This window comes from Electrophorus electricus, chromosome 13 (genome assembly GCF_041902795.1).
Source record: "Electrophorus electricus isolate QZ-2024a chromosome 13, ASM4190279v1, whole genome shotgun sequence".
NCBI classification, from domain to species: Eukaryota; Metazoa; Chordata; class Actinopteri; order Gymnotiformes; family Gymnotidae; genus Electrophorus; species Electrophorus electricus.
The window spans coordinates 25,183,750-25,198,409 of NC_137509.1; positions in this window are offsets into that span (position 1 = coordinate 25,183,750).

A 14,660-nucleotide genomic window follows, 5' to 3' on the forward strand; every position below is an offset into this window, starting at 1 on the left:
AGTTTGAAAGTAAAGATTCTTCTTATAATGCATTCCCTTTTAGTCTAAAACACAATCTCTTGCCTTGAAACTTGTTTAAGGTGAATGCAAAGCTGTTTCATAGTGTGAAAAAGGTAAAGAACAGAGTTTCAATGTAAAGATTCTTCTTATAATGCAGTCTCTTTTAGTCTAAAACACAATCTCTTGCCATGAAACAGTGTTTAAGGTGAATAGAAAGCTGTTTCATAGTGTGAAAAAGGTAAAGAACAGAGTTTCAAAGTAAAGATTCTTCTTATAATGCAGTCTCTTTTAGTCTAAAACACAATCTCTTGCCATGAAACAGTGTTTAAGGTGAATAGAAAGCTGTTTCATAGTGTGAAAAAAGGTAAAGAACAGAGTTTCAAAGTAAGGATTCTTCTTATAATGCATTCCCTTTTAGTGGAAAACACAATCTTTTGCCCTGAAACAGTGTTTAAGGTGAATACAAATCTGTTTCATAGTGTGAAAAAGGTAAAGAACAGAGTTTCAAAGTAAAGATTCTTCTTATAATGCAGTCTCTTTTAGTCTAAAACACAATCTCTTGCCATGAAACAGTGTTTAAGGGGAATACAAAGCTGTTTCATAGTGTGAAAAAGGTAAAGAACAGAGTTTGAAAGTAAAGATTCTTCTTATAATGCAGTCTCTTTTAGTCTAAAACACAATCTCTTGCCCAGAAACAATGTTTAAGGTGAATACAAAGCTGTTTCATAGTGTGAAAAAGGTAAAGAACAGACTTTGAAAGTAAAGATTCTTCTTATAATGCAGTCTCTTTTAGTCTAAAACACAATCTATTGCCCTGAAACAATGTTTAAGGTGAATACAAAGCTGTTTCTTAGTGTGAAAAATGTAAAGAACAGAGTTTCTAAGTAAAGATTCTTCTTATAATGCATTCCCTTTTAGTCTAAAACACAATCTCTTGCCCGGAAACAGTTTTTAAGTTGAGTATAAAGCTGTTTCATAGTGTGAAAAAGGTAAAGAACAGAGTTTCAAAGTAAAGATTCTTCTTATAATGAATTCCCTTTTAGTGTAAAACAGAATCTCTTGCCCTGAAACAGTGTTTATGTTGAATACAAATCTGTTTCATAGTGTGAAAAATGTAAAGAACAGAGTTTCAAAGTAAAGATTCTTCTTATAATGCAGTCTCTTTTAGTCTAAAACACAATCTCTTGCCTTGAAACTTGTTTAAGGTGAATACAAAGCTGGTTCATAGTGTGAAAAAGGTAAAAAACAGAGTTTCAAAGTAAAGATTCTTCTTATAATGCAGTCTCTTTTAGTCTAAAACACAATCTCTTGCCCAGAAACAATGTTTAAGGTGAATACAAAGCTGTTTCATAGTGTGAAAAAAGTAAAGATCAGAGATTCTAAGTAAAGATTCTTCTTATAATGCAGTCCCTTTTAGTCTAAAACACAATCTCTTGCCCTGAAACAGTGTTTAAGGTGAATAGAAAGCTGTTTCATAGGGTGAAAAATGTAAAGAACAGTTTCAAAGTAAAGATTCTTCTTATAATGTATTACCTTTTAGTCTAAAACACAATCTCTTGCACTGAAACAGTGTTTAAGGTGAATACAAAGCTGTTTCATAGTGTGAAAAAAGTAAAGAACAGAGTTTCTTAGTAAAGATTTTTCTTATAATGCATTCCCTATTAGTCTAAAACACAATCTCTTGCCCTGAAACAGTGTTTAAGGTGAATAGAAAGCTGTTTCATAGTGTGAAAAAGGTAAAGAACAGAGTTTCAAAGTAAGAATTCTTCTTATAATGCATTCCCTTTTAGTGGAAAACACAATCTATTGCCCTGAAACGGTGTTTAAGGTGAATACAAAGCTGTTTCATAGTGTGAAAAAGGTAAAGAACAGAGTTTCAAAGTAAAGATTCTTCTTATAATGCAGTCTCTTTTAGTCTAAAACAAAATCTATTGCCCTGAAACAGTTTTTAGTTGAATATAAAGCTGTTTCATAGTGTGAAAAAGGTAAAGAACAGAGTTTCTAAGTAAAGATTCTTCTTATAATGCATTCCCTTTTAGTCTAAAACACAATCTCTTGCCTTGAAACTTGTTTAAGGTGAATGCAAAGCTGTTTCATAGTGTGAAAAAGGTAAAGAACAGAGTTTCAATGTAAAGATTCTTCTTATAATGCAGTCTCTTTTAGTCTAAAACACAATCTCTTGCCATGAAACAGTGTTTAAGGGGAATACAAAGCTGTTTCATAGTGTGAAAAAGGTAAAGAACAGAGTTTGAAAGTAAAGATTCTTCTTATAATGCAGTCTCTTTTAGTCTAAAACACAATCTATTGCCCTGAAACAGTTTTTAGTTGAATATAAAGCTGTTTCATAGTGTGAAAAAGGTAAAGAACAGAGTTTCAAAGTAAATATTCTTCTTATAATGCAGTCTCTTTTAGTCTAAAACACAATCTCTTGCCCAGAAACAATGTTTAAGGTGAATAGAAAGCTGTTTCATAGTGTGAAAAAAGGTAAAGAACAGAGTTTCAAAGTAAGGATTCTTCTTATAATGCATTTCCTTTTAGTGGAAAACACAATCTTTTGCCCTGAAACAGTGTTTAAGGTGAATACAAAAATGTTTCATAGTGTGAAAAAGGTAAAGAACAGAGTTTGAAAGTAAAGATTCTTCTTATAATGCATTCCCTTTTAGTCTAAAACACAATCTCTTGCCTTGAAACTTGTTTAAGGTGAATGCAAAGCTGTTTCATAGTGTGAAAAAGGTAAAGAACAGAGTTTCAATGTAAAGATTCTTCTTATAATGCAGTCTATTTTAGTCTAAAACACAATCTCTTGCCATGAAACAGTGTTTAAGGTGAATAGAAAGCTGTTTCATAGTGTGAAAAAGGTAAAGAACAGAGTTTCAAAGTAAAGATTCTTCTTATAATGCAGTCTCTTTTAGTCTAAAACACAATCTCTTGCCATGAAACAGTGTTTAAGGTGAATAGAAAGCTGTTTCATAGTGTGAAAAAAGGTAAAGAACAGAGTTTCAAAGTAAGGATTCTTCTTATAATGCATTCCCTTTTAGTGGAAAACACAATCTTTTGCCCTGAAACAGTGTTTAAGGTGAATACAAAAATGTTTCATAGTGTGAAAAAGGTAAAGAACAGAGTTTGAAAGTAAAGATTCTTCTTATAATGCATTCCCTTTTAGTCTAAAACACAATCTCTTGCCTTGAAACTTGTTTAAGGTGAATGCAAAGCTGTTTCATAGTGTGAAAAAGGTAAAGAACAGAGTTTCAATGTAAAGATTCTTCTTATAATGCAGTCTCTTTTAGTCTAAAACACAATCTCTTGCCCTGAAACAATGTTTAAGGTGAATACAAAGCTGTTTCATAGTGTGAAAAAGGTAAAGAACAGAATTTGAAAGTAAAGATTCTTCTTATAATGCAGTCTCTTTTAGTCTAAAAGACAATCTATTGCCCTGAAACAATGTTTAAGGTGAATACAAAGCTGTTTCTTAGTGTGAAAAATGTAAAGAACAGAGTTTCTAAGTAAAGATTCTTCTTCTAATGCATTCCCTTTTAGTCTAAAACACAATCTCTTGCCCGGAAACAGTTTTTAAGTTGAATATAAAGCTGTTTCATAGTGTGAAAAAGGTAAAGAACAGAGTTTCAAAGTAAAGATTCTTCTTATAATGCATTCCCTTTTAGTGTAAAACAGAATCTCTTGCCCTGAAACAGTGTTTAAGTTGAATACAAATCTGTTTCATAGTGTGAAAAAGGTAAAGAACAGAGATTCTAAGTAAAGATTCTTCTTATAATGCATTCCCTTTTAGTCTAAAACACAATCTCTTGCCCTGAAACAGTGTTTAAGGTGAATAGAAAGCTGTTTCATAGTGTGAAAAATGTAAAGAACAGTTTCAAAGTAAAGATTCTTCTTATAATGTATTCCCTATTAGTCTAAAACACAATCTCTTGCCCTGAAACAGTGTTTAAGGTGAATAGAAAGCTGTTTCATAGTGTGAAAAAGGTAAAGAACAGAGTTTCAAAGTAAGGATTCTTCTTATAATGCATTCCCTTTTAGTGTAAAACACAATCTCTTGCCCTGAAACAGTGTTTAAGGTGAATACAAAACTGTTTCATAGCATGAAAAAGGTAAAGAACAGAGTTTGTAAGTAAAGATTCTTCTTATAATGCATTCCCTTTTAGTCTAAAACACAATCTCTTGCCTTGAAACAGTGTTTAAGGTGAATAGAAAGCTATTTCATAGTGTGAAAAATGTAAAGAACAGAGTTTCAAAGTAAAGATTCTTCTTATAATGTATTACCTTTTAGTCTAAAACACAATCTCTTGCACTGAAACAGTGTTTAAGGTGAATACAAAAATGTTTCATAGTGTGAAAAAGGTAAAGAACAGAGTTTCAAAGTAAAGATTCTTCTTATAATGCAGTCTCTTTTAGTCTAAAACACAATCTATTGCCCTGAAACAGTTTTTAGTTGAATATAAAGCTGTTTCATAGTGTGAAAAAGGTAAAGAACAGAGTTTCTAAGTAAAGATTCTTCTTATAATGCATTCCCTTTTAGTCTAAAACACAATCTCTTGCCTTGAAACTTGTTTAAGGTGAATGCAAAGCTGTTTCATAGTGTGAAAAAGGTAAAGAACAGTTTCAAAGTAAAGATTCTTCTTATAATGCAGTCTCTTTTAGTCTAAAACACAATCTCTTGCCATGAAACAGTGTTTAAGGGGAATACAAAGCTGTTTCATAGTGTGAAAAAGGTAAAGAACAGAGTTTGAAAGTAAAGATTCTTCTTATAATGCAGTCTCTTTTAGTCTAAAACACAATCTCTTGCCCAGAAACAATGTTTAAGGTGAATACAAAGCTGTTTCATAGTGTGAAAAAGGTAAAGAACAGACTTTGAAAGTAAAGATTCTTCTTATAATGCAGTCTCTTTTAGTCTAAAACACAATCTATTGCCCTGAAACAATGTTTAAGGTGAATACAAAGCTGTTTCTTAGTGTGAAAAATGTAAAGAACAGAGTTTCTAAGTAAAGATTCTTCTTATAATGCATTCCCTTTTAGTCTAAAACACAATCTCTTGCCCGGAAACAGTTTTTAAGTTGAGTATAAAGCTGTTTCATAGTGTGAAAAAGGTAAAGAACAGAGTTTCAAAGTAAAGATTCTTCTTATAATGAATTCCCTTTTAGTGTAAAACAGAATCTCTTACCCTGAAACAGTGTTTATGTTGAATACAAATCTGTTTCATAGTGTGAAAAATGTAAAGAACAGAGTTTCAAAGTAAAGATTCTTCTTATAATGCAGTCTCTTTTAGTCTAAAACACAATCTCTTGCCCAGAAACAATGTTTAAGGTGAATACAAAGCTGTTTCATAGTGTGAAAAAAGTAAAGATCAGAGATTCTAAGTAAAGATTCTTCTTATAATGCAGGCCCTTTTACTCTAAAACACAATCTCTTGCCCTGAAACAGTGTTTAAGGTGAATAGAAAGCTGTTTCATAGGGTGAAAAATGTAAAGAACAGTTTCAAAGTAAAGATTCTTCTTATAATGTATTACCTTTTAGTCTAAAACACAGTCTCTTGCACTGAAACAGTGTTAAGGTGAATACAAAGCTGTTTCATAGTGTGAAAAAAGTAAAGAACAGAGTTTCTTAGTAAAGATTTTTCTTATAATGCATTCCCTATTAGTCTAAAACACAATCTCTTGCCCTGAAACAGTGTTTAAGGTGAATAGAAAGCTGTTTCATAGTGTGAAAAAGGTAAAGAACAGAGTTTCAAAGTAAGGATTCTTCTTATAATGCATTCCCTTTTAGTGGAAAACACAATCTATTGCCCTGAAACAGTGTTTAAGGTGAATACAAAAATGTTTCATAGTGTGAAAAAGGTAAAGAACAGAGTTTCAAAGTAAAGATTCTTCTTATAATGCATTCCCTTTTAGTCTAAAACACAATCTCTTGCCTTGAAACTTGTTTAAGGTGAATGCAAAGCTGTTTCATAGTGTGAAAAAGGTAAAGAACAGAGTTTCAATGTAAAGATTCTTCTTATAATGCAGTCTCTTTTAGTCTAAAACACAATCTCTTGCCCTGAAACAATGTTTAAGGTGAATACAAAGCTGTTTCATAGTGTGAAAAAGGTAAAGAACAGAATTTGAAAGTAAAGATTCTTCTTATAATGCAGTCTCTTTTAGTCTAAAAGACAATCTATTGCCCTGAAACAATGTTTAAGGTGAATACAAAGCTGTTTCTTAGTGTGAAAAATGTAAAGAACAGAGTTTCTAAGTAAAGATTCTTCTTATAATGCATTCCCTTTTAGTCTAAAACACAATCTCTTGCCCGGAAACAGTTTTTAAGTTGAATATAAAGCTGTTTCATAGTGTGAAAAAGGTAAAGAACAGAGTTTCAAAGTAAAGATTCTTCTTATAATGCATTCCCTTTTAGTGTAAAACAGAATCTCTTGCCCTGAAACAGTGTTTAAGTTGAATACAAATCTGTTTCATAGTGTGAAAAAGGTAAAGAACAGAGATTCTAAGTAAAGATTCTTCTTATAATGCATTCCCTTTTAGTCTAAAACACAATCTCTTGCCTTGAAACAGTGTTTAAGGTGAATACAAAGCTATTTCATAGTGTGAAAAATGTAAAGAACAGAGTTTCAAAGTAAAGATTCTTCTTATAATGTATTACCTTTTAGTCTAAAACACAATCTCTTGCACTGAAGCAGTGTTTAAGGTGAATACAAAGCTGTTTCATAGTGTGAAAAAGGTAAAGAACTGATATTCAAAGTAAAGATTCTTATTATAATGCATTCCCTTTTAGTCTAAAACACAATCTCTTGCCCTGAAACAGTGTTTAAGGTGAATAGAAAGCTGTTTCATAGTGTGAAAGAGGTAAAGAACAGAGTTTCAAAGTAAGGATTCTTCTTATAATGCATTCCCTTTTAGTGGAAAACACAATCTTTTGCCCTGAAACAGTGTTTAAGGTGAATACAAAAATGTTTCATAGTGTGAAAAAGGTAAAGAACAGAGTTTCAAAGTAAAGATTCTTCTTATAATGCAGTCTCTTTTAGTCTAAAACACAATCTATTGCCCTGAAACAGTTTTTAGTTGAATATAAAACTGTTTCATAGTGTGAAAAAGGTAAAGAACAGAGTTTCTAAGTAAAGATTCTTCTTATAATGCATTCCCTTTTAGTCTAAAACACAATCTCTTGCCTTGAAACTTGTTTAAGGTGAATGCAAAGCTGTTTCATAGTGTGAAAAAGGTAAAGAACAGAGTTTCAATGTAAAGATTCTTCTTATAATGCAGTCTCTTTTAGTCTAAAACACAATCTCTTGCCCTGAAACAATGTTTAAGGTGAATACAAAGCTGTTTCATAGTGTGAAAAAGGTAAAGAACAGACTTTGAAAGTAAAGATTTTTCTTTTAATGCAGTCTCTTTTAGTCTAAAACACAATCTATTGCCCTGAAACAGTTTTTAAGTTGAGTATAAAGCTGTTTCATAGTGTGAAAAAGGTAAAGAACAGAGTTTCAAAGTAAAGATTCTTCTTATAATGCATTCCCTTTTAGTGTAAAACAGAATCTCTTGCCCTGAAACAGTGTTTAAGATGAATACAAATCTGTTTCATAGTGTGAAAAAGGTAAAGAACAGTTTCAAAGTAAAGATTCTTCTTATAATGCAGTCTCTTTTAGTCTAAAACACAATCTCTTGCCATGAAACAGTGTTTAAGGGGAATACAAAGCTGTTTCATAGTGTGAAAAAGGTAAAGAACAGAGTTTGAAAGTAAAGATTCTTCTTATAATGCATTCCCTTTTAGTGGAAAACACAATCTTTTGCCCTGAAACAGTGTTTAAGGTGAATACAAAAATGTTTCATAGTGTGAAAAAGGTAAAGAACAGAGTTTGAAAGTAAAGATTCTTCTTATAATGCATTCCCTTTTAGTCTAAAACACAATCTCTTGCCTTGAAACTTGTTTAAGGTGAATGCAAAGCTGTTTCATAGTGTGAAAAAGGTAAAGAACAGAGTTTCAATGTAAAGATTCTTCTTATAATGCAGTCTCTTTTAGTCTAAAACACAATCTCTTGCCATGAAACAGTGTTTAAGGTGAATAGAAAGCTGTTTCATAGTGTGAAAAAGGTAAAGAACAGAGTTTCAAAGTAAAGATTCTTCTTATAATGCAGTCTCTTTTAGTCTAAAACACAATCTCTTGCCATGAAACAGTGTTTAAGGTGAATAGAAAGCTGTTTCATAGTGTGAAAAAAGGTAAAGAACAGAGTTTCAAAGTAAAGATTCTTCTTATAATGCAGTCTCTTTTAGTCTAAAACACAATCTCTTGCCATGAAACAGTGTTTAAGGGGAATACAAAGCTGTTTCATAGTGTGAAAAAGGTAAAGAACAGAGTTTGAAAGTAAAGATTCTTCTTATAATGCATTCCCTTTTAGTCTAAAACACAATCTCTTGCCTTGAAACTTGTTTAAGGTGAATGCAAAGCTGTTTCATAGTGTGAAAAAGGTAAAGAACAGAGTTTCAAAGTAAAGATTCTTCTTATAATGCAGTCTCTTTTAGTCTAAAACACAATCTCTTGCCATGAAACAGTGTTTAAGGGGAATACAAAGCTGTTTCATAGTGTGAAAAAGGTAAAGAACAGAGTTTGAAAGTAAAGATTCTTCTTATAATGCAGTCTCTTTTAGTCTAAAACACAATCTCTTGCCCAGAAACAATGTTTAAGGTGAATACAAAGCTGTTTCATAGTGTGAAAAAGGTAAAGAACAGACTTTGAAAGTAAAGATTCTTCTTAAAATGCAGTCTCTTTTAGTCTAAAACACAATCTATTGCCCTGAAACAATGTTTAAGGTGAATACAAAGCTGTTTCTTAGTGTGAAAAATGTAAAGAACAGAGTTTCTAAGTAAAGATTCTTCTTATAATGCATTCCCTTTTAGTCTAAAACACAATCTCTTGCCCGGAAACAGTTTTTAAGTTGAGTATAAAGCTGTTTCATAGTGTGAAAAAGGTAAAGAACAGAGTTTCAAAGTAAAGATTCTTCTTATAATGAATTCCCTTTTAGTGTAAAACAGAATCTCTTACCCTGAAACAGTGTTTATGTTGAATACAAATCTGTTTCATAGTGTGAAAAATGTAAAGAACAGAGTTTCAAAGTAAAGATTCTTCTTATAATGCAGTCTCTTTTAGTCTAAAACACAATCTCTTGCCCAGAAACAATGTTTAAGGTGAATACAAAGCTGTTTCATAGTGTGAAAAAAGTAAAGATCAGAGATTCTAAGTAAAGATTCTTCTTATAATGCAGTCCCTTTTAGTCTAAAACACAATCTCTTGCCCTGAAACAGTGTTTAAGGTGAATAGAAAGCTGTTTCATAGGGTGAAAAATGTAAAGAACAGTTTCAAAGTAAAGATTCTTCTTATAATGTATTACCTTTTAGTCTAAAACACAGTCTCTTGCACTGAAACAGTGTTTAAGGTGAATACAAAGCTGTTTCATAGTGTGAAAAAGGTAAAGAACAGAGTTTCAAAGTAAGGATTCTTCTTATAATGCATTCCCTTTTAGTGGAAAACACAATCTATTGCCCTGAAACAGTGTTTAAGGTGAATACAAAAATGTTTCATAGTGTGAAAAAGGTAAAGAACAGAGTTTCAAAGTAAAGATTCTTCTTATAATGCAGTCTCTTTTAGTCTAAAACAAAATCTATTGCCCTGAAACAGTTTTTAGTTGAATATAAAGCTGTTTCATAGTGTGAAAAAGGTAAAGAACAGAGTTTCTAAGTAAAGATTCTTCTTATAATGCATTCCCTTTTAGTCTAAAACACAATCTCTTGCCTTGAAACTTGTTTAAGGTGAATGCAAAGCTGTTTCATAGTGTGAAAAAGGTAAAGAACAGAGTTTCAATGTAAAGATTCTTCTTATAATGCAGTCTCTTTTAGTCTAAAACACAATCTCTTGCCATGAAACAGTGTTTAAGGGGAATACAAAGCTGTTTCATAGTGTGAAAAAGGTAAAGAACAGAGTTTGAAAGTAAAGATTCTTCTTATAATGCAGTCTCTTTTAGTCTAAAACACAATCTATTGCCCTGAAACAGTTTTTAGTTGAATATAAAGCTGTTTCATAGTGTGAAAAAGGTAAAGAACAGAGTTTCAAAGTAAATATTCTTCTTATAATTCAGTCTCTTTTAGTCTAAAACACAATCTCTTGCCCAGAAACAATGTTTAAGGTGAATAGAAAGCTGTTTCATAGTGTGAAAAAAGGTAAAGAACAGAGTTTGAAAGTAAAGATTCTTCTTATAATGCATTCCCTTTTAGTCTAAAACACAATCTCTTGCCTTGAAAATTGTTTAAGGTGAATGCAAAGCTGTTTCATAGTGTGAAAAAGGTAAAGAACAGAGTTTCAATGTAATGATTCTTCTTATAATGCAGTCTCTTTTAGTCTAAAACACAATCTCTTGCCCTGAAACAATGTTTAAGGTGAATACAAAGCTGTTTCATAGTGTGAAAAAGGTAAAGAACAGAATTTGAAAGTAAAGATTCTTCTTATAATTCAGTCTCTTTTAGTCTAAAAGACAATCTATTGCCCTGAAACAATGTTTAAGGTGAATACAAAGCTGTTTCTTAGTGTGAAAAATGTAAAGAACAGAGTTTCTAAGTAAAGATTCTTCTTATAATGCATTCCCTTTTAGTCTAAAACACAATCTCTTGCCCGGAAACAGTTTTTAAGTTGAATATAAAGCTGTTTCATAGTGTGAAAAAGGTAAAGAACAGAGTTTCAAAGTAAAGATTCTTCTTATAATGCATTCCCTTTTAGTGTAAAACAGAATCTCTTGCCCTGAAACAGTGTTTAAGTTGAATACAAATCTGTTTCATAGTGTGAAAAAGGTAAAGAACAGAGATTCTAAGTAAAGATTCTTCTTATAATGCATTCCCTTTTAGTCTAAAACACAATCTCTTGCCCTGAAACAGTGTTTAAGGTGAATAGAAAGCTGTTTCATAGTGTGAAAAATGTAAAGAACAGTTTCAAAGTAAAGATTCTTCTTATAATGTATTCCCTATTAGTCTAAAACACAATCTCTTGCCCTGAAACAGTGTTTAAGGTGAATAGAAAGCTGTTTCATAGTGTGAAAAAGGTAAAGAACAGAGTTTCAAAGTAAGGATTCTTCTTATAATGCATTCCCTTTTAGTGTAAAACACAATCTCTTGCCCTGAAACAGTGTTTAAGGTGAATACAAAACTGTTTCATAGCATGAAAAAGGTAAAGAACAGAGTTTGTAAGTAAAGATTCTTCTTATAATGCATTCCCTTTTAGTCTAAAACACAATCTCTTGCCTTGAAACAGTGTTTAAGGTGAATACAAAGCTATTTCATAGTGTGAAAAATGTAAAGAACAGAGTTTCAAAGTAAAGATTCTTCTTATAATGTATTACCTTTTAGTCTAAAACACAATCTCTTGCACTGAAACAGTGTTTAAGGTGAATACAAAGCTGTTTCATAGTGTGAAAAAGGTAAAGAACTGATATTCAAAGTAAAGATTCTTCTTATAATGCATTCCCTTTTAGTCTAAAACACAATCTCTTGCCCTGAAACAGTGTTTAAGGTGAATAGAAAGCTGTTTCATAGTGTGAAAAAAGGTAAAGAACAGAGTTTCAAAGTAAGGATTCTTCTTATAATGCATTCCCTTTTAGTGGAAAACACAATCTTTTGCCCTGAAACAGTGTTTAAGGTGAATACAAAAATGTTTCATAGTGTGAAAAAGGTAAAGAACAGAGTTTCAAAGTAAAGATTCTTCTTATAATGCAGTCTCTTTTAGTCTAAAACACAATCTATTGCCCTGAAACAGTTTTTAGTTGAATATAAAGCTGTTTCATAGTGTGAAAAAGGTAAAGAACAGAGTTTCTAAGTAAAGATTCTTCTTATAATGCATTCCCTTTTAGTCTAAAACACAATCTCTTGCCTTGAAACTTGTTTAAGGTGAATGCAAAGCTGTTTCATAGTGTGAAAAAGGTAAAGAACAGAGTTTCAATGTAAAGATTCTTCTTATAATGCAGTCTCTTTTAGTCTAAAACACAATCTCTTGCCCTGAAACAATGTTTAAGGTGAATACAAAGCTGTTTCATAGTGTGAAAAAGGTAAAGAACAGACTTTGAAAGTAAAGATTTTTCTTTTAATGCAGTCTCTTTTAGTCTAAAACACAATCTATTGCCCTGAAACAGTTTTTAAGTTGAGTATAAAGCTGTTTCATAGTGTGAAAAAGGTAAAGAACAGAGTTTCAAAGTAAAGATTCTTCTTATAATGCATTCCCTTTTAGTGTAAAACAGAATCTCTTGCCCTGAAACAGTGTTTAAGATGAATACAAATCTGTTTCATAGTGTGAAAAAGGTAAAGAACAGTTTCAAAGTAAAGATTCTTCTTATAATGCAGTCTCTTTTAGTCTAAAACACAATCTCTTGCCATGAAACAGTGTTTAAGGGGAATACAAAGCTGTTTCATAGTGTGAAAAAGGTAAAGAACAGAGTTTGAAAGTAAAGATTCTTCTTATAATGCATTCCCTTTTAGTGGAAAACACAATCTTTTGCCCTGAAACAGTGTTTAAGGTGAATACAAAAATGTTTCATAGTGTGAAAAAGGTAAAGAACAGAGTTTGAAAGTAAAGATTCTTCTTATAATGCATTCCCTTTTAGTCTAAAACACAATCTCTTGCCTTGAAACTTGTTTAAGGTGAATGCAAAGCTGTTTCATAGTGTGAAAAAGGTAAAGAACAGAGTTTCAATGTAAAGATTCTTCTTATAATGCAGTCTCTTTTAGTCTAAAACACAATCTCTTGCCATGAAACAGTGTTTAAGGTGAATAGAAAGCTGTTTCATAGTGTGAAAAAGGTAAAGAACAGAGTTTCAAAGTAAAGATTCTTCTTATAATGCAGTCTCTTTTAGTCTAAAACACAATCTCTTGCCATGAAACAGTGTTTAAGGTGAATAGAAAGCTGTTTCATAGTGTGAAAAAAGGTAAAGAACAGAGTTTCAAAGTAAGGATTCTTCTTATAATGCATTCCCTTTTAGTGGAAAACACAATCTTTTGCCCTGAAACAGTGTTTAAGGTGAATACAAATCTGTTTCATAGTGTGAAAAAGGTAAAGAACAGAGTTTCAAAGTAAAGATTCTTCTTATAATGCAGTCTCTTTTAGTCTAAAACACAATCTCTTGCCATGAAACAGTGTTTAAGGGGAATACAAAGCTGTTTCATAGTGTGAAAAAGGTAAAGAACTGATATTCAAAGTAAAGATTCTTCTTATAATGCATTCCCTTTTAGTCTAAAACACAATCTCTTGCCCTGAAACAGTGTTTAAGGTGAATAGAAAGCTGTTTCATAGTGTGAAAAAAGGTAAAGAACAGAGTTTCAAAGTAAGGATTCTTCTTATAATGCATTCCCTTTTAGTGGAAAACACAATCTTTTGCCCTGAAACAGTGTTTAAGGTGAATACAAAAATGTTTCATAGTGTGAAAAAGGTAAAGAACAGAGTTTCAAAGTAAAGATTCTTCTTATAATGCAGTCTCTTTTAGTCTAAAACACAATCTATTGCCCTGAAACAGTTTTTAGTTGAATATAAAGCTGTTTCATAGTGTGAAAAAGGTAAAGAACAGAGTTTCTAAGTAAAGATTCTTCTTATAATGCATTCCCTTTTAGTCTAAAACACAATCTCTTGCCTTGAAACTTGTTTAAGGTGAATGCAAAGCTGTTTCATAGTGTGAAAAAGGTAAAGAACAGAGTTTCAATGTAAAGATTCTTCTTATAATGCAGTCTCTTTTAGTCTAAAACACAATCTCTTGCCCTGAAACAATGTTTAAGGTGAATACAAAGCTGTTTCATAGTGTGAAAAAGGTAAAGAACAGACTTTGAAAGTAAAGATTTTTCTTTTAATGCAGTCTCTTTTAGTCTAAAACACAATCTATTGCCCTGAAACAGTTTTTAAGTTGAGTATAAAGCTGTTTCATAGTGTGAAAAAGGTAAAGAACAGAGTTTCAAAGTAAAGATTCTTCTTATAATGCATTCCCTTTTAGTGTAAAACAGAATCTCTTGCCCTGAAACAGTGTTTAAGATGAATACAAATCTGTTTCATAGTGTGAAAAAGGTAAAGAACAGTTTCAAAGTAAAGATTCTTCTTATAATGCAGTCTCTTTTAGTCTAAAACACAATCTCTTGCCATGAAACAGTGTTTAAGGGGAATACAAAGCTGTTTCATAGTGTGAAAAAGGTAAAGAACAGAGTTTGAAAGTAAAGATTCTTCTTATAATGCATTCCCTTTTAGTGGAAAACACAATCTTTTGCCCTGAAACAGTGTTTAAGGTGAATACAAAAATGTTTCATAGTGTGAAAAAGGTAAAGAACAGAGTTTGAAAGTAAAGATTCTTCTTATAATGCATTCCCTTTTAGTCTAAAACACAATCTCTTGCCTTGAAACTTGTTTAAGGTGAATGCAAAGCTGTTTCATAGTGTGAAAAAGGTAAAGAACAGAGTTTCAATGTAAAGATTCTTCTTATAATGCAGTCTCTTTTAGTCTAAAACACAATCTCTTGCCATGAAACAGTGTTTAAGGTGAATAGAAAGCTGTTTCATAGTGTGAAAAAGGTAAAGAACAGAGTTTCAAAGTAAAGATTCTTCTTATAATGCAGTCTCTTTTAGTCTAAAACACAATCTCTTGCCATGAAA